This window comes from Lepidochelys olivacea (assembly GCF_965140295.1).
Source record: "Lepidochelys olivacea isolate rLepOli2 genome assembly, chromosome: 1".
NCBI classification, from domain to species: domain Eukaryota; kingdom Metazoa; phylum Chordata; order Testudines; family Cheloniidae; genus Lepidochelys; species Lepidochelys olivacea.
Window position 1 is genome coordinate 111,707,622 of NC_140411.1, and position 20,985 is coordinate 111,728,606.

Consider the following 20,985-nt stretch of genomic DNA (forward strand, 5'->3'; position numbering starts at 1 on the left):
TTATAGACCAGACAGCCTAACTCAGATACCTGGAAAGATACTAGAACAAGTTAATCAATTTGGAAGTACCTAGAGGATAATAGGGTTATAAGGAATAGCCAGCATGGATTTGTCAAGAACAAATATGCCAAACCAACCTAATTTCTGTCTTTGACAGTGTTATTGGCCTAGCTATAAGGGGAAGCTGTCCCTGAGAGACACTGATTTTAGGAAAGCTTTTGACATACACCTACATGACACCAGAGAAATGTGGTCTGGACAAAACTATCAGGTTGATGCACAGCTGGTTGAAAGATCATACTCAAAGAGCAATCAATGGTTTGCTGTCAAACTAGTTACTAGGCCGTGTGGAGGAGAAATAAACCTCACCTGTTGCCTTAGTACTTTTGGCCACAGATCCACAAGGAAGTAAGTGAGTATTGTGCATCCTTGTCCTGGTTGCCACTTAGTGGCCACTGGGGAAAGCTGCACCCACTTGGGGAGAGGGAACAAAAGCGGTAAGTACTGACTTAAGAGCAGGAGCATGCCCCCCCACCCATAAGTCAGTGTGGGGCACAGAACTCCTCTGGCCCTGGAGCTGCAGCAGGGGCACAGAACATTCAACCTCCAAAAGCAATGAAATTTAAATTCCCTAATATACCCCTGCTGAAGAGATAGGAGTAGATCTAGAAGGCCCAAAAGAAAAAAGTTCCAATTGATATTAATTCTGATATGATTGACTATGCCACCTATTACCCAGAGGCCATTCCCCTTCAAACCACTATGGCCCAGGTGACAACATCTGAATTATTAAAGATATTTGCAAGGCTAGTACTACCTAGTGAGTTCTTAAGTTATCAGAGTACAGACTTTATCTCCAGACTGATGAAGGAAGAATGTGACTACACTGAGGTGTGTCAGTCCTTAATTTTCAGTATCACCTACAAACTGATGACCTAGTCAAGAAGTTCAAAACAGATCCTGAAGGCCAGCCACAACCTCCACCACTGGAAGTGGCTTCCTGTTTGTAATACAAGAAGCCCTGCATGCCGTGATGGGTTTCTCCCCCTTTGATCTCCCTCTACGGTCACCAGCCGAGGGGTGTGCTCAGTCTGGTGAAGATGGCCTATTCCATCCAGCCCTAAGTGGTGATGTATGTATTACAACCAAGGAACAGCTTGAAGGCTTTACATGTCTTTGCACAGCAGAACCTTCAAAGAGCCCATGCAATCCAAGAAGAGACCTACAACAAAGGGACCAGACTAAGAGTTCAAGCTCAGTGACTGGGTCTTAGTGCTGTTACCCACCTCCTAATTTAAGTTATTGGCAAAGTGTCAAGGCTTGTCTCAGCTTGATGGATTATGGAGGTTCATCAGCCAGATCAGAAGGAAAAACACAAATCATGTCAATTTGTTAAAACCCTGGACAACCAGAGAAGGGTTTCTTATAGCCCTGTACTCCTATGAACTAGAACTAAGACTGCGATTACTAAGGCCCCTTACAAGCTCAGAGATCCAACTGGGAATACTTGACCCCCAAGCAGAGGTAGACCAAGAGTCTTGTAAGCAAGTTCAAGGCCATCTTCTCAGAGGTTGGGACAAACAGATCTGATGTTCCACTGCATCAAGTCTGAGCTAGGGAAGGTGGTGCAGGAACCCCTATGACTCCTGCCTAAGAAGATGCAGACCCTAGTCAAAGAAGAATTGGAGAAGTGAAAGCTGCAAGTGGGGAGGGGTGTCAAGGAATTTCAAAGCGCCTGCCACAGCCCAATAGTTCTGGTCCCCAAACCCAACCACTCAGGCAGGATCTTCATATAGACTTCCATAGATTAAGTGAGATCTATGTTCAATGCCTACCCTATGCCATGTAGATGACCTCCTCCAGCTCCTGGGGCAAGCCTAGTATATAAGGACTTTGGATCTGAAGAAAGGATGTTGGCAACACCTTCTGACAAGAGGATGTTGGGAGACGACCACCTTTTCTACACCCTAGGGAGTAGGAGTTTAAGAAATGCCCTTCAGCCTACCTAGTGCAACAACCACCTTCCAACAACTGATGGCTAAGATCTTCTGACCATATACTTTTCATAATTGCCTTTTTTGATAATGTAGTAATCTTCAGCCAAGACTGGAGGTCAAACGTAGAGGAAGTGATGGCAGTTCTACACTTAAAAGCCAATAAAAAGACCGCAAACCTGGTCACACATGCTATCAGCAAGAAGGATACATGAAATCTAGGGTACCTCCTGGGAGAGACTGTATGGCCAAACTCTTAATGGATAATGTGCAGGCTTTAAGAGACTGTCTCACCCCCATGACCAAAACACAGGTGAGGTCCTTTAAGGCTTAGCCAGCTATTAATAGAAAATTCATAATTTGGCTGTGGACCAAATGGTGCCCCAGGTGAAGAGCATCCTCTCCATTTGTTAAACTTTTGAATACCTTATTTTTATTGCATTTGTAGCCCATTTCATGTCTTGGATGCATGCATGATTTATCCTTGTCATACAACATGATACATTTGCATTCTAGGATCTGTAAGTCTGTATTTATTCATGTCATATGTAACCAAATAATTCATTTCCTCTCAGCTTATAAATCTAGATTGTAATTGAATTTTTCACTTCCTATACTGAGCTCCTGAAGGCTTCTTTGGGGGCATCTTTTATTTTCTATGGGGGAAAAGTCTTAGAAAGTCAAACATTAAGTGTTAAGCATGACAAAAGTAATAACATTTTATATTGTTGTATAGATAGGGGTTTGATAGGTATATCTCATTAAATATGTCCTTTATTAGTTGCTACTTACTCTTCAAGAGTGTATACACAAGTACACTTTCATGATGACACAACAAAACAAGGTTCACAATATCACATCTGGGCTCTCACTTCACTTCATTCTTATATCTCAGTGACTGGCAACCCCTCATCCCTTATATGCTCACGAGGGCATGGCTGACAACTTTGTAGGAGATTCAAGGAACATAGAGTTCTCAAAGTCTGGAAGGTTCCATGAGATGCTACAAAAGTCCAGAACATTCTGGGGAAGTTAGTGAAAAATGAATCCATTGTGACAAAATGGCCACTATTGGTATGGTGGGTCCCGCGCTTTTCTTGGTGGGGGTGGGGGAGATGCCACTCCTTGCCCCTGCTCTTGGGGCACTGAGGGCCCCGCTAGTGGCCTGGGAAGGTGGTAAAGGAGGGAAACTGGGAAGGGGTCTGGGTTTGCACCTCACTCCGAGCCCCAGCCCCTCTCAACTCCTGCAGGTTTCTTAACCTCTTCCCCCTGGGTAGGGTTACCCTCGGTCCTTGATGCTGGGGGAGGGAGTCTCCCTGCTCTGCTGGAGCAGGGTCTCCCTTCCTCTGGTCTTTCAGTTCTCAGCAACACACCTCCAAACTCATCCTCTTTCCTCTCTCGTGCCACCCTGTCTGCCTGAAGTCCTGACAGGGCCTAATTGGCTACAGGTACTCCAATTAACCTGTAGTAACCTTCCCTAGTCTACAGGCAACCATGCTTTAATTAGCCTAAGGCTTATAGCTCCCCTCTCCCACTGCTCCCTGGCCCTGCTGTATTACACCACGTACAGAATACCTGAAATATTTTACTTCAATCTATTTTCCCTTTTGTCACTAACAACAATAGCACCCCGAGCCCGGTGCCTCCCCCAACCCTAGCACCCTAGGTCACTTTGTTCCATTCTGGGCTTTCTACATCCTCCTGGAAAGCAACAGCTTTGTGTCAGCATTCTGAAAACACCTCTGCTCACTTGTGTCTGATCCAGTTCTAGACCCTATGAGGGCTATTATTTGTATTAGCATAGTGCATAGGAGCCTACTTACGGGCCTCACTGTACAACACCTAGCGTAAACAGAGAAGAGTCCCTGCTTCAAAGACAGGTTTCAGAGGAACAGCCGTGTTAGTCTGTATTCGCAAAAAGAAAAGGAGTACTTGTGGCACCTTAGTCTCTAAGGTGCCACAAGTACTCCTTTTCTTTTTGCTTCAAAGAGTTAACAATCTAAGCAGAAAATGAAACAATAGATGGACACAGACAGATGAAGGATTACAAGAAAAAGTGAGACAATGTCGGTCAGCATGGTAAGCAGTGGTCTCTGCACACCTAGTCTTTGTCACGGCACACTCTGCAGCCTATTCTTCGTCAAACTTTGGTAGGCATCATGGAAAAGGAAAGTTTTGAAGGACAATAGTGAGCTGGTTTTGAAGATGTTTACAGGGAGCACCTCCTAAGTGTGACGGGCAAAATCGAAGAAAGTGCACAGATGCTTGTTACAAAATTTAATACATGGGCAGTGAAGGCTAGCATCATGGGCCAATCGCAGGGGAGGACTGAAAGGTCAGTAACAAACAGAAGATGATAGATGGTGTGGATAGGCTGTAAGAGACCTTGAAAATAAAGACAAAGTATCTTATGTTTGTGATACAGGAGAGGAAGCTAGTGGAGGAACTCAAAGTAGTGTGAAATGGTCACAGTGATGGACTAGGAAACTGATGTTAGTAACAGCATTCTGAATGGATGTGAGTGGGGCAAGACTGCATTTGTCAAGGCCAGAGAGAAGGATGTGGTGTTAATTGAGACCTGAGATGCTGAGAGCCTGGATGAGAGTTTTAGTTGGGTGGATCGATAGGATTGCCTCTTTCTTGGAGGTGTTATGCAGAAATAATCTGCAAGATATAGACAGACTTCTCTCTAGGTTTTCACATCTAGGCTGAATCAAAGATGATGCCCAGTTTATGGGCCTGAGTGACAGGTGGGATGGTGGTGTTGTCCACAGTGATTGAGAAAGGAAGTAGCAGGGATGGCTTGTGGGTGGGGAGTGAGAGGGGAGATTAAGAACGGTTTTAGCTTTGAGCTTGAACTGATGGCTTGACATCCAGAAGACAGACAGGCCAAGAAAGTACAAGCAGAAATATGGATCTGGAGCAGAGAGGTAGATCCAAGAGTCACCAACCTAGAGATCAGAATTCATGTTTGCAGAAAAGATTCGGCAAATATATGCTTAGAGGAAGAAGAGGAGGTGACCAAGGAGAGAGCCCTTTTGAACATTCACAGACAGTTGGAGGGGGCTAAGAAGTATGCTTTCTGAAGGACACATTGGTACATCTATGCTTTGAGCTGGAGGTGCGATTCCCAACTTGAGGAGGCAGACCCACATTAGCAGTCAAACAATTGTGCTAAAAATAGAACGTAGCAGCAGCCATCCTAAGTACGTGCCTAGTGTCTAAGATGGGTACGTTCTCAGGGTACCTAGTTCCTCTCACAGCTCACGCTGCCATCGTTACAGGCTGTTTAATGCACTAGGTCTATCAGAGCTAGTGCAAGTACATCTCCTCTAGCTGGAGGTAGAGAGGTAGGAAGAGAACATGGAGAGGACAGAGCCACAGAAGCCAAAGGAGGACAATTTCAAGAGCATAATCAGTGGTGCCAAAGGTGGCTGACCAATCAAGGATGAAGGTGGACTTCTGGTTCTGACCTTTGGAAAGGAAGCTATAATCAGGACTTTGGCAAGGGCAGGTTCCTTGGAGTGCAAGGGCACAAGCTGGATTGGATAAGACCTAGGATGGAATTGGAGGAGAGGAACTCCAGACAGTGATTAAACTCTAAGCTCATTGAATGCTGTCTAGATAAAAGGGAACTGGGGTGGTAGTTGGAGAGGCATGGGGGGGTCCAGGATGGGTATTTTTTATATGGGAGAGGCTAAAGCATGCTTACATATTAAGGGGGGAAAGGACCAGAAGAGTGAAAGGTTAAGGCAAAGAGTAAGGGAGAGGATGAAAGGAGGCACAAGGAATATCAGGGGGAGGGAAGGGATCACTGGGAAGAAAGCAGATAAGCTTCTGTGACGGGGAAAGAAATCATGGAGAGGAGGAGTTTAAATTTTCTCACTTTTGAAGAAATTGGCAAGATTCTGTGTGAAGAAAAGTAGAAGCAAAAGAAGGGGAGAGTTTAAGGACTGAGACAAAGGTGTTTTGAAAAGGCAGCTGGGATTGTGGGTCTGAGATTCAGTTAAAATGGATATGTAGAGTAGTCTAGTTAGGTAAGTGGCAGAACTGAAGGAGGAGAAAACAAGTTTGTAGTGAAGGAAGTCAGTCTGGTCACAGGATTTCCACCAGAGATACTCCACAATGCAACAGCAGGAGCAGAGGGAGCAAATGTTGGAGATAAACCAGGGCTGGCAGGGCAGACTTTGCAATGGGAAAGAGGGGCAAAAGAGTCAAGGGTGGAAGAGGGCAAAGCAGGGAATCAATCAACAATACTGATGGAGAGAAGAGCTGGCAAGGAGGAGAGGGCCAACAGCAGCTGAGATGTCATCAACATTGAAGGACTAGAAGTCATAAGAAGGCCAAGAGACAGCAGATTAATGAGGGGGCTGATGCTCTGAAAGGGGGAGCTCAGCAACAGAGATCAGAGAGAGATCAGGCTTAGTAAAGACAAAGTCAAGTGAACAGCCTTCTCCTGCTGGGGACACTTCCTCACGGTTAGTGTGAATGCAGCAGACTCATCCAAGCCTTCCCCATCTGACCAGTGTCAAGATCTATTTCCTCAATAGGCTGAATGGGTGCAAATAGTTACTTAGACACCCAGATAGAGGATCAAGTAGGAGATGGGTGTGACCCTAAGAGCACCCCAGTGCCAGAGGGCTCCCTGGTACATAGCAGTGAGTCTCAGATGGCCTGACCAGCTCAGTGCACCCCACACATTGTTATCATGATAGTTATCTAAGACATGTCTTGTAATATAGCACTGGAAAACACTAGTCATTAATAGTCTTGTGTGATAGCATGTACAGCTAACATGCTGAGAACTATACAGATCTGCTGGAAATATGAAGAGCGAGTTTAAACAGGCATGTCAGGAAAAGGTGATAAGACAGGTTTTCCTTAGACCAAAGGTTGTGAATTCCTGCTGTCTACCTCATTGTAGAGGATGGAGATACCTCCACAGTAAATGAAGCAATCAGCTCCCAGGCAGGCAGAAGACTTGATTTGCATTATAAAATTGCAGCAGGAACCATCACATGGGAACTCATCAGAAGAGGAAACTGATGAAGATGGTGTAACCCCTTGGAGAAGTCTGAATCCCCCAGAAGACATTCCTGGCTTTTGACACCAGCATAATGAACTGCGGGGAATATATGGAACTGGAAAAGGACTTTGGGTTGTCCTTCACCTGTGGAGAAAAAGGAACCAAGCACTTTTGGCTCTCTGCTGGATCCTGGCTAAAGACAGACCAGCTTCAACTTGTTCTGCTTTTTCTATAAAGTAACTCGGTGCTGTGTATTGAAGTGAAGGTGTGTTACCCCATGTGGCGTTGCACTACATATGATTTTATGAAAATATGCTAATGAGTGGGAATATAATGTAACTGGAATATGCTTCATGCAAAAGGTGTCTTGTAAGATATCATTACAAAGCTTATAATCTACTGAATGTGGTCATCCTATTTGTATAAATGTATCATTCTTGTATATGAAACTAAAAATATGAAATATAACTCTGAGGTCCTATTGTAATTATGCGAAGTGTGGGCCACTGATTCCAGTGTTTGGAATTTTGATGGCTCCCATCAACAAGGACAATTGGTTGTAAATGGCTCTGTTTACTTGCAAGCCTTCCTTTGAGTCAGGCCAGGAAGAATGAAGGCTTGGGGTCTCACAGGGCATGTGACCATGTCACCTGGTACTGAAATCCATCTTAAACCTAGTGCTTTTCCATTTAGAAGGAGGGGTGGGGACCCAGAGCGACAAAACTATGTAAGGGGGTGGAAAAGAACAAAGCAGGTTCCATTCATGAGAAATCCCCTAGTTACTACCTGAGCTGGAGCTAACAAGAACTGTACGGGGGAAATGATTGGGCCCAGACTAGGAAGTCTGTGAAAGAAGCTTATTGGAACATCTCTGAGGGTGAGATTTACCTGTATTCAGTTTCTTACTGTATTAGGCTTAGACTTGCGTGTTTTGTTTTGTTTTTTTGCTTGCTAACTTACTTTATTCTGTCTGTTATTACTTGGAACCATTTAAATCCTATTCTTTATACTTAATAAAATCACTTTTGCTTATTAATTAACCCAGAGTGAGTAATTAATACCTGGGGGAGCAAACAGCTGTGCATCTCTCTCTATCAGTGTTATAAAGGGTGGACAATTTATGAGTTTACCCTGTATAAGCTATATACAGAGTAAAACGGATTTATTTGGGGTTTGGATCCCATTGGGAGCTGGGTGTCTGGGTGCTAGAGACAGGAACACTTGCTAAGCCATTTCCAGTTAAGTCTGCAGCTTTGGGGGCGTGGGTCAGACCACGAATCTGTGTTGCAGCAGATTAGCATATCTGGCTCAACCAGACAGGGTTCTGGAGGCCCAAACTGGCAGAGAAAATGGGCTCAGAGGTAGTCTCAGCACATCAGGTGACAGTCCCAAGGGGGTCTCTGTGACCGAACCCGTCACACCCCAGTTAAGTAACAGGCTACTGCATGCTGTATCTTTAAAGGAGCAGGGAACTTGAGAAGGTTTGTGAGTGTTACAGTGAGAGGGGCTGAGCATGGCAGAGAAGTGGTTTTTGGGGAGAACTCGGGGCTTAAAGAGTTGTTGAGGTCTCCCTACAAAGAGTAACTGGGTGGTGGAAGCCAGGGTGAGACCCTCATGGTTGTATATGGGTTGTTGATGTCAGGGTTCTGAGCCACAGTAGCATAGCATTTAAGGCACCCAAGGTTACAAAGCATGTGTTGACTGAGCCTCTTACTGGCCTGAATGAACCCCAAAGTGTTACAATGGGCACCCAGGGAATTTACAAAGGTAGGTGTGACAGGGTGCACAAATCTCTCCTGAGCACCCATGTCAGCCAGATGCAATCCTGCACTCATTTTTCCAGCTCTCGGCACCCTCCATAGTCTGTTGCTCTCATCAAGCAGGTCTTCAGTGGCTCAGCCCTCCAGCTAAATCACAGTCTAAAATGGTCAAATGGATGAACTCCTTCTAGGGTAACAAAAGGTCCAACAAAGACTATTGCTGTGCCCTGGCTGGTGGCTGCAGCCCTGCCTCTGGGCTCAGTTCTCAGCCCCTGCTGGGCTAGCTTTAAGTCTGCCCCCACCCTCCTATAGAGCACTGTCCCTCGGGCTTTCTCCCTGGAGACTTTGTCCTCAGCAGTTCTCACTACCCCAGCTCTCCAGCCAGGTCACTCCTTAAGTTCAAGCCCTTCCCAGCAGTGGTTAACCAAGTGGTCAGATGGTCTGTCTGCCCTTACCAGGGTCTTCGTCGCCATCCCTCAGTCCTTTAAATTCTAGCCCTTTGCTTGGGCTTCTAAATGAGCCTGATCCCTTTCTGCAGGCTTAGGCCACTTCCTCAGTAGCCAGTGAGGGGACCCAGGCCACCCACTACTCCAGGTCCCAACCTAGGGACCTAACACACAGCAGCCATGTCCCTGCTTCCCTTAATAATTGCTGCTACTACATTCTCTGGGCTGCTTCCTACTCAGTCCCATTACCTTACAGTCCATGGGTTCTCTCTATCTGTTCCCCTGCTGGAGCAGGGTCTCCCCAAACCTTCATGCCCTTCCTCACCCTTCTGGCTCCAGCCAGGAACTGACCTGCTTACGCCTTGCAGCTCCTTTTAACTGAGCCGGTTGCACTCTGGCTGCTTCCCTGCAGCCTCTGAGGACCCACCTTTACTGCTCTTTCCCTGGGAGGGGGCATAGTAGCATGGTAAGGGGTCTGAAAGGGTCTGATACACCCCGTCACACTAGGTTCTAGACCTGCTGTTATCAGAGCACCTTGGGGACTATGTAATCTAAGAAGATGGGTCTGGGGAGTGTCCTGGGGGAGAGGCATACAAGCAACATTTTCATAAGTGGCCTGGCTGTGCTCATGAACTCCTTCTGTTGCTCAGAATTTAGGTCACATGCATGACTAAATGAGGATCGCTGCTTGAACACCTTAAGTTGCACCTCTAGGCTTAATGGCCTGTACCGCATTCACCCCTAAACATACCAAATTGGTATTGACAGAACCATGTCCACCAGCACAGATAGACCTAGTGCATTAAACAGCTTGTAACGATGGCAGCGTGAGCTGTGAGAGGAACTAGGTACCCTGAGAACGTACCCAGCACAGAGAACATGGCCCAGTGGCAGCTGGAGGGAAGAATGGGTCCAGTCAGCCATTTTAAGTTGTTAACCATTATTAAAAATGCATACATAATAAAAGCAAAAACCTGTAATAAGTTATGTTTAAATTAAACTTAAGACATATTGCATCTCAGCTGTTCAGATTTATTGTACACATGGGTGCTCAAATAACTGAATATGTGTCTATATGTATATTTTATTATAGATAGTGCAGGTAGCAATACACATAGTTAAGGATGCCTGACATTTTCCATTATATTCCCTATTTCCAGTTGCTTACAACTAGGGCCCTACCAAATTCACGGTCCATTTTGATCAATTTCACAGCTAGAGGATTTTTTAAATTGGTCAATTTTATGTTTTCAGCTGTTTACATCTGAAATTTCACAGTGTTGTAACCCTGGGGGTCCCAACCCAGAAGGTAACCTGAAGTAGGTCTGATCTCCTTCCTGCCGCTCCCGCCCTGAGCTGCCACGCAAGGAAAGGACAAGTCCTGTCCCTCCCCAGCTCACTAGCTGTAGCTCACGAAAGCTTATGCTCAAATAAATTTGTTAGTCTCTAAGGTGTCACAAGTCCTCCTTTTCTTTTTGTAATTAAAGACTATATCATAATGCAGAAACACAAGAAGGCTGAGTTAAGGTTATGTGGGCATCCTTATGTGGGAAATCCACTAGCATTTCCTAATCCTTGAGTGCTTGACTTTGAAACTTCATGTTCTTTTAAATTAGTTTTTTCTGTGTAATATTAACAGTATATCTTGTACATATTATTAACTCTATATCTATATAGATAGATTGGTAAGTTCTGGGGCCTGAAGCTCCAGAGGAAGGACCTCGCTGTCCCATCTATTGGTCAACAGGGGAAGTGTGGCTACAGAGTGCTTTGTTTGCATAAGCTTCCTACCCAGAATTCATCCTGTGACACTTTGGGAACCACCTTCACTGTATACAAACCCAGAATTGACCTTATCTTGTTGGAAGGACTCTGCTTAAATGTCTTGTGTTCTATTGATTTCCTCTACTATTCTATTTGGGAAGACTCTTTGAGGCAAGACAGCACCAGACCTGAGTGAACTCTGCTGAGGCCCCTCCAGCTACAAAATAAAATTGAAATCACTATAGCTGGTTACTGTGGTAGAGCCACAGGACAGGACAAGGGAGCACTTCCCAAGGGACTGGAGGAAGGCCTCCTCAAGGGCATCTCAGGACTCCGGGACTATGCTACCCACAGATCCCCAAACTGAGGCAGGAGTTAGCAGATAAGGAAGGAGAAAATGATGTAGTAAAGGGACATTTGCTATTGGACTTCAAACTAGTGAGTGAGGAACTGAGTTAGTGGATTACATATTGTGGGGGTGTGTTTTATTATTCATAGAGATAGATTGCTGCTGTGTTTTCCCAAGTTGACGCTATGTTCCCTTTTCCCCTAATCAAGTTTTCCTTGTTTCATACACAGATTCAGTGCTTGTGTATGGGGAAGTATTTCCTATTACAAGCACCTAGAGAAGTGATCACAGAAATCCTGGCTGGAGCCTCAACCTGGTGGTGTTTGTTAGTTACAAGAGTTTGAACTCAGCCTTTGTTGCTGACTACAATACCTGGGAGAATGGCTACATCCATATATTAGAAGAAACACTTCAGCTCTTCCCTTACTACCAAATGAGGCCTAGTTTAGTGTATTACATAATCTTGCGAAACTCACCAATTTACATACTTAATTATTCTTCTGCATCCTTTCGTTGTTAGCATGCATAAAAAATTTGACCCACCTGGAGATAGTGTGTCATAGCTAAGTCAGATATTAGTGTATAGTGAACCTTATTGTTACAGTTTAGACATTCATTTATTTATTATTCACGTGGGTGACATACTGGGGAATAAAATATGTTTTGTAAAAAAGTTAGATTAGATTTTTGGAAAGAAATTACAAAATCCAGAAAAAATGAGATTATATTCTTTTTAAATTTTATGTGTTCCTTGTGTAAGTATACACATCTATAGATGCACCCCCACAGCCTATATAGGATATGTACACACTGTGTCTTTATCATCCTTCTAGTATTAGGGCATGCAAGATAATAAACAGATCTGTTAAAGTACCAATGATGTCTCTATTGACAGACTTTAAAAAGAGCTCAGTGACCTTGGTTAATTAGCCATGTAATAAACCAGAACTGAAAGCCCCTATTCCCACAAACCATAGCACAGCACCACTCCATCCCCCGCTTGTCAGAGGCTCTATGAATAGGAAGTCAGCAGACTCGATGCAAAGTGCAGCCACTTAGCCTTACAGCCTTTTTGAATATATGCAAAGATTAACAAAGAACTCTTCTTCCAACCACTGATTAAGAAACATTCTTTAAAACAGAAAGAACAAGTTTTGTAAATACTTGTGGTAGTGATTTCTCTTAGTTTACTGGCTGGTACAGTTTTAGAGGTACTGTCTTACTTTTATAGGTAAAAAACTATCCTCCTTGATATTTGTAGAGCAGAAGAAAAGAAAGGAAAAAAAAAACCTTTAAGAGTTGATTTTTATCCCCTTCAGAAAAAAAGTGCATGTAAATTAAGAATCTACTGTATTTATTTTTCCATTTCCTTCAGCTATTATTGGGATATGGACTATCTTAGTTAATTATTAATATGTATTCTTTAAATATTACATTTTGTTGCCATACTGGAAAACTCATTGTCAAGTGTAAATCATGCAAACAAACTGTTGTAAAACCATCTGTTTAAAAATTTCACCTGCTCTTCTCTGGAGTGAGCAAAAAAAAATTGAGCAATATACAATATGCAATGGATGCGTAGGCCTTTTGGGGGAGGGAATGAAGGGAAAGAGAAGAATTTAACAGACTCTTTGGTTCTGTTTTTAAGTATCCGACCAAAATGTTTAGAAATAAAGCAAAATGACTGTTTAAGTATAAATGAGTCATTGCTGTTTTAAAGTCTTCTAAGCGCCAGTTCATAACGAGCACATTCACTATTTGTAGCACAAACACTGTGTTAATATTTTGTGCATTTACAGTACTTTAATTGCCATACAATGTATGTTTTCTTCAGTAAACTTCCTTGAAGCACATGAATACTGTACTTTGATGGCATTCCATTCAGTGCTGGTATTAAACAGCAAAAAACAAACAAATATATCTCGAGTGACTAATGTCACTTTTCATATAGCATGCTTCCATTATCATATGGGACACTGAATGAAATTTAACACCAAGAACACCATCAAAATTAGAATTTTCTTTATTTGATTTTGTTTCCCACCCCCATCTGCTTCTGAATTTTTAAACTAAGAGTGCTATTTTATTCTCTGTATTCCTGTACAGGAAAACAAATGGATAGCATTCTAATTTTGATGTCTATAAATCTACTCACACATTTGGAATTATTCTTGCTGCAATCAAACAATCACAGTAAATATATATATATGAACAGAGACCCAGATACTGCCTTCCATTTCATTGGTGTATGTCAGACAGACTCTCTTTATTTCAAAGGAGTTTCAGAATATCACACACAGTAATTCCATTGCAGTATATGGAGTCCTATACAAATCACAGTGGTGTAACCAAGAGCAGAATATGACCTAGATATTCTTAATGACCCAATCCACGCAGAAAACATGAATGCATTTTGGCAAAGCATATTTGCTAACTCATTCGATTTGTATTGTCTGGGCGGATCAGGAAGATCCTCAGTGCACATACAGTCTACCCCAAATTTGATTTTTTTTTTTTTTGCATTTTTTAAATTGCAGAAATAGGCCCTGATCTGTAAAGACTTACATATGTGAGTATTACACACTTAGGCATGCGAGTAATTGCACTGACTTTAATGGGTCTAAAATTAAGCATATGCATAAATGTTTCAGGATTGGGTCCCTAGATTGCACTATTTTTTAGGTGTTCAGGTGGTATGGTGATTAGAGGAATATAAAAAACCTAGAAAGGTAGCTAAAGTATATGGCCTTACAAGGGACCAATATAAAGCGCTAGTTACAAAAAAAAAAAAAAACACAAACAAGCAAGTAAACAAAAATAAACCCCAAGGGATTGTAAATTAATAGGATGTCAAGTCAATGGGATTTCTCACAGTAGTAAAGTTAAGCATGTGTGTTAACGTTTTCAAGATTGGGGCCTTAAGCCCACAAATTTAGAAGGTATTTAGTCACTGCAGTGCTCAGTATTGCGACACCTAACTGATTGAGGAGCCTAAAGCCTTGTCTACACTTGGGACAGCATGTAGGGTACGTGTAGCTACCTGCCACAGAGAATAGTAGGCTGCATTCTTACTCGCTGCAGTGTGTAGCTACATGCACCAGTGAAAGGCCCTGGCAGCAGGGCAAGCACTGCTGGAACCTTTCCCCGCTACTTACCCTCTGCCAGTCCCTTTCCCCTCTGCTCCGCGGAGCCTTTCACTGCAGTGAGGAAAGGCTCTAGCAGAGGGGAGGCAGCAGGACACTAGACTGCTAAAAATAGCAGTGTAGACATGGGAGGCACGGCTTGGGTACGTAGAGAGTCACGTAAGGTATATACCCAAAGAGTGCAGGGCACTCAGCTCTACTCACTAAAGCCAGGCCACACTGCTGTTTATACCCATGCTAGCTGGGCATGCAGTGTCTCTACTCAACACACTGCCATGAGTGTAGATGTACCTATAGACTCAGGAACCTAAATCCCATTGGCTGTCAATGGGATTTAGTTTCTTACGTGCCTAAATCCCTTTTGAAAATTAGATGTAGACTTCTAAATCAGTTAGGCATGGCAAAGCTGAGCACAGCAATGCCTAAATACCTTTTAAAACCAGGGCCATACCTGTTTAGTATTTTATCATATACTAAAATGTGGTTTGTTAAGTATCGCCCAGCCTACCAGGAAAAGTAGCTGATACCAAAAGAGCCTCAAATGAATTCTGATCTCCTATGAGAGGCCCAGATCCTGCAATTCACTTCACCTTTGTGAAACCCCACTAAAGCCAAAGGGGGTTTGCATAGGCAGCCACACACCATGATTTGCAGGCCTGGGGCCTTATAGGAGGTGTGAGAGGTTAGTACTGTATATCACTTGAGAAAGCCAAGGAATGTATACTTTGGCGTAACCTAACTTGCCATTGGATGTCACCGTTGCTGCATCAAAATATATCTAAGAGCATATTTTCCTGGTTAGAAATAATGTGTGCCCCAAAAGATGAAAGTTTGGAAATGTCAGAGTGAAGTATATCTCTCCTCTGATTTTCAGCTTCTGGAACATTTTTAGTTGCTAAGGATGGAGGATGACGCCCTCCACTGGCTAAGCTTCCACTTTTCATCAATCATCAGACACTGAAGAGAAATCACTTTGAACACTGAGGCGGGGAGCTAGAGGCAATTACTTGTGATTGATAGCACTAAATATGAAACCGCATGTACCTCATCCATGAAGCATGGAATCAGAGGCATATTGTTAGTGGGGGAGATGAATGGAACTTGAGATAACCTTGGCAAATTAGGCATATGTTAGCATTAAGCTTTGTCAGTAAGCAGGCTATAAATTACAGACATATTGTAACGCCATAAACTCATCTAATGAATTGAATGACAGTGGTAATTTAATGCAGAATGTAACAGTTTAACCCTTTTAAGAATTTAGCTACATTTCTGTATTATGCAACAAGCCAAATTATATTAAAAGGTTGGTGTTTAATATACTATAGATACCACAATCATAAAAGGGAAATGATTACTTCACATTTCAGGTACATTTTAACAAACAGTTAACCTGAGAATTACTTATGAGTTAATTAAAAAGTAATGGAATAACTGGGGGGAGGAGGTCTTCTATATTCTCTTAGTTTTGTCATTATTTTTCTGTATGATCCAGCTAAATATATTTAAGCAATAAGGCACAGCATGCAGTGCATTTCTGAACTATTACTGAACACCTCGGGTGGTGTTATGCTGCACAAGGCTAAAGGCCGAGTAACTTTAACCACAAGAGAAGTGCAATAATCCCTTCAAAATGCATGGCCTGCAGTGTTTTATTGCTATTATGAAATGCAATTTATAAATAAAAATAAGGGGAACAAAGTCAGGCTCATGCATTTACTGGTGTTACTGACAGAATTATGGCACCTGTGACAGCTAATCCAGGATTTTGAAGCCATCTGCTAATTTATGGTATATTTCAGTCAGTTACAGAGGAAATCAGTGACAAATCAATGGGGAAAAAAAGTTTTAAAACCTAAATAGGAAAATTAAATGGAATGTCATTTCAAATGTGTGTTGACATATTAAAAAGTATATTTGTTCTTATTCAGATGGAAGTAATTCAAAAAACAGTGGCAATAGGTATAATTATTATACAACCAGTACAGGTATTTGCACTTAATGTTACTATAATAATTTAACAAATAAATTATTACCACTTAATTTTAGGAAAGCACACTCTAACGTACATAATCCTTTATTATAGTTGTTAGCAGAAGACACTGGTTTTGATACTTACATTATAGAGTATAGTGTGAAGTATAATATATTGACCTTTTAGTATAATGCACTACTCCTATGGTAATAAATGATAAGCACATACTGTAATTCTAAACAGGCATTCTTTCAGCATTTACCTAAACTGGTATAACATTTAGCATCCCACTTTTGTGACTTGTTCACCTTAATACACAGCATTCACTTCAAACTGACATTTCAAGTGAAATGAACCACAGCATTTGTTCAAATGGAAATTCAAGACAGAAATCACAGGCTCAATCCTGTGAGATGCAATGCCAAGACAGGGCCTCAGCAGAGGGGACAGATACATATGAAATCATTAACATTCAGTACATTTTTTAAATTAAGTAAATAAGCATTACTTCAACTTTCAAACAGTAATAATTACCAATCAGGATCAACGTCCAGGGATTGGGAATGAGGCAGAACATGGTCAGAGCAATGGGCAAGGGTGAAGATTTGTGTTACAGCATTTGGGATTGAGGGGAAGGGGGAATGTTGAGGGAAGGAGGTTGCAGTAGTCAAGGTGAGAGATGATTAGGACTGAGAGTGGGTTTATAGATGTGGAAATGTGGAAGAAATGGCACATTTTTTAGATCTTATAGAAGAAAAATGGCAGGATTTAGTAACAGCTTGATGTGGGGGAAGGAGAGAGAGGAGTCAATTTTTTAAAAGTTTCCTGTAGTACTCATCACCGAGTATCTGAGCCCTTCTCACACACATTATAAAATGTTATTCTTCAAACAGTCCTATGAAGCATTATTAACCCAATTATTACACTACACTATAAGGATACTTACCTACTGGAACTGGTTACCAAGGGCAGTTGTGGGATCCCCCTCATTGGAGGTTTAAGAACATGTTAAACAAAAGCCTGTCAGGGACAGTCTAGGTTGACTTGGTCCTGTCTCAGTGCAGGGGGCTGGAGTAGATGACCTATTGAGGTCCCTTCCAGCCCTACATTTCCATGATTCTGTATTGCATTTGAGTGGGCAGCAAGCCATCCAGGAAGATTTATCTCGGGATGGCAGTCAGGGATGTGAGATGCCATCTGGGAGATCCCCAACCCAGCATGCCAACTGGCCAGAGGATTGTACCAGAGTTCTGGTTGCTGTCTGGTGTGAGTACAGCAAGAAACACGATTTTGGAAGATGCACCCAAAATCAGCACCCGTACTAGAGTATCTCCAAGAAGCTAGCAGAGGAGGAGATCAAGAAGACAGCTAACCGGTGTTGAGAGGGAATTAAAAGAACTCAAAGGGTGTCTACTGCAAGGCAAAGAAACCCAAGGCAAGTCTGGCAACTCCCAATCTACCCATCCCTGCTTCAAGGAGTTTGACTGATCAGCACGGCCCCAGGTACAGAGCCCACTGTGCATGGCCAGCTTTTGAGTGGAACAGCCTCCACTGCTATCCCTGCCTGAAATAGTGTTAAAACCAATACTGGCAACAGGCCACTGGTCTAAGTGCCTAAACACCTCAATCAGGCCCCACATTTCCCCCACCCCCTTTTTTTTAAATTTAATTAAATCTAAAATACTGATCATAGTTGCTCTGTAAGCTGGTACCTGCCATGCCACAATGTCTGAACAGAGATGAACTACTAAAGGCAGACTGAGCAGATAAGCATCAGCTGGTGGTCTTGCCATGATGCGGACTATAAAAGGGGAAATATTTTTTTCTTTCCACAGACAAAAAAATACACTCTTTCATCCAATATATTTTGAATGGAAGTCGGAAGGGCTCGGTCAGCTTCAGCAATTATCTCCTCTCCTTCTGTTAGTATTGCCTGTTAAGCCATACCTTTATTGCTAATTTAAGGCTTGAGGGAAACAAATTCACTCTCTCTGCAATACAGTTTTCTTCCAGCAGGAGAAGGCAGACATTCAGTGGCTCAAATAATAATACGTGAACTGCGTATCTGTTTTATTGGTGTTCAGGGGTGCCAGTGGCATGGGGGTGGTGCTGCTGAAGACATAGTGTGGGATAAGATAAAGTACTAAGACATTTTAGTTATTTAAAAAAATCTGAGACGTATAACTGAATGAGGTAAAGACGCTTTATGTATATAGTGAAAGACCTTAAAGCAACAGAATGCAGGAAATCAGTATAATTCTTGTAGGAGGGGCAGAATAGGAGAAAGGAATTTACTCAGAAAATGATTCAGTTTTCCAACACAAATAGCAAATAATACTTTGCCCTAGATGGTGTGAACTTCACTCAGAAAAGCAATAAGGTAATCATTCAGCAGTGATTGACCTTTCCTCCAGTACCACAGCAAAAACAGGACTTCAGCATCTGTACATTCTGTTGTCAGCCATGTTTTATTTGGTCAGGGAGTGTCTATGTGGCTAGAGAACTGTGGTTACTGAAGAGAAAAAAATTAGAGTGCTGAGAAACAGATGATGGAAGTGCAGTGACCCAGGCTAGGTGAGGCAATGCTAGCTGTGAGGAGAGGCAGAGGCAAACCGAGACAAAAGGGATAATTTTGAAGTTTTAGAACCTGATAAGGGAAGCCCCAAAATTGTAGCAGGAGCATAAATAGACCATTTCCAAGTATTTATTACTTACAGTACTAAACTAAAAGTTACCAACACATTAACCTTTGTGAGCTGGTACACACTACTCTTCCCTACTTTGTGCTGTTAACACCAAATGCATCCTTGTCAACAAGAAAACAACAAATTACTCAACAGTATACTGTGTCACTTCAGAAAAGAGTCCACTTTTCCTCTCTTTGACTGTAAGTCCAATGTGATGTTGCACCCCGCAATGCTTTATAGAAATATGCTTATTAGTGTAAATATGACATAACTGGAATATGTTTTATGCTAAATATGCCATGTAACATATCTCTGCAAAGGTTATGATCTATTGGATATATTCATCCTATTTACATGCACATATCATTTTTGTATTCGAAGTTATGAATATTGGCTATGTACTTGTTTGATTTTAAGTAGCCTTAGTGAAGCAGTTGGTCAGCTTCTTGAGAAAAGACTATTCTCAGTAAGTGCCTGATCAAGAAACACTTAAGCTAACAATGAACTTTGAGAGATGCCAATCCACATCTGAGCTTCCCTGGGAATGTGGCATTGGCTGATAAAGTTCAGAGTCATGCATGGATATGTGACTTGCCCATGTGACTCCAAAACTCCCTCTTGCAGCTGGATTCTGCATAGGAGAGGAGAAGGGGTTTCCACCCACAAGAGAAAGTCTATTTAAGCCCCTGGAAACCCCTCCATTTTGTCTTCAACTGGCTCAAGAGGTAGCTTCTCCACCCCCAAAGGATACCTGAAAGAAACTGGAACAAAGGACAGTAACTACAGGGCCCTGAGTGATTGCTGGACCCAGACTAGAAGGAGACTAGTCTGTAAAAGAAGCTTACTGGAACATCTCTGAGGGTGAGATTTCTTCTGTAATCACTTTCTTACTGTATTAGCCTTAGACTTGCATGTTTTATTTTATTTTGCTTGGTAATTCACTTTGTTCTGTCTGTTATTACTTGGAACCACTTAAATCCTACCTTTTGTATTTAATAAAATCACTTTTTACTTATTAATTAACCCAGAGTATGTATTAATACCTGGGGGGACAAACAGTTGTGCATCTCTCTATCAGTGTTATAGAGGGTGAACAATCTATGAGTTTACCCTGTGTAAGCATTATTCAGGGTAAGACAAATTTATTTGGGATTTGGACCCCATTGGGAGTTGGGTATCTGAGTGCTGGAGACAGTAACACTTCTTAAGCCATTTTCAGTTAAGCCTGTTCTGGGGGACATGGTTCAGACCGGGTCTGTGTTTGCAGCAGGCTAGCGTATCTGGCACAACCAGGCAGGGCACTGAAGTCCCAAGCTTTCAGGGAAAACAGGCTCAGGGGTAGTCTCAGCACATCAGATGGCAGTCCCAAAGGGGGTTTCTGTGATCCAAGTTGCCACATCCAACTCTTCTCTTGCTGTCCTATCCATTGCTTCTCTTTGGCTTGTAGTGCTCCTTAGATTTCAGTGTTCCTGGGGCCCTTTTCAAGCGGGGTCTCTTCACTTAGTGGCCCTCGCTTGACCGTTAGGTGCTTTTGAACTGTATTCCTTCTACTGATGTTCAAACAGTCATTTTCTGTTCATTTACTTTAGGTCCTTTGCCGGTAGGCCTCTCATTCTCTGGTTTCAGGACCTATTGTAATCTAACACAGCTTTGCAATCAGTTACCTTTTTCAGCCACCCTGATTCTCTCTCTGGTACATCTGTAGATTTTATTTTCCTCTACTTCCCTTCTTCAATAGGGTCTGCTAACATACCCGGTCCTGTGTTTTTCTTCTCCTGACCTGAAGCCTTTCCTATTTTCCTTCTCACTCCCTACTTTTATTCTCTTGTTTTTCTTTTATT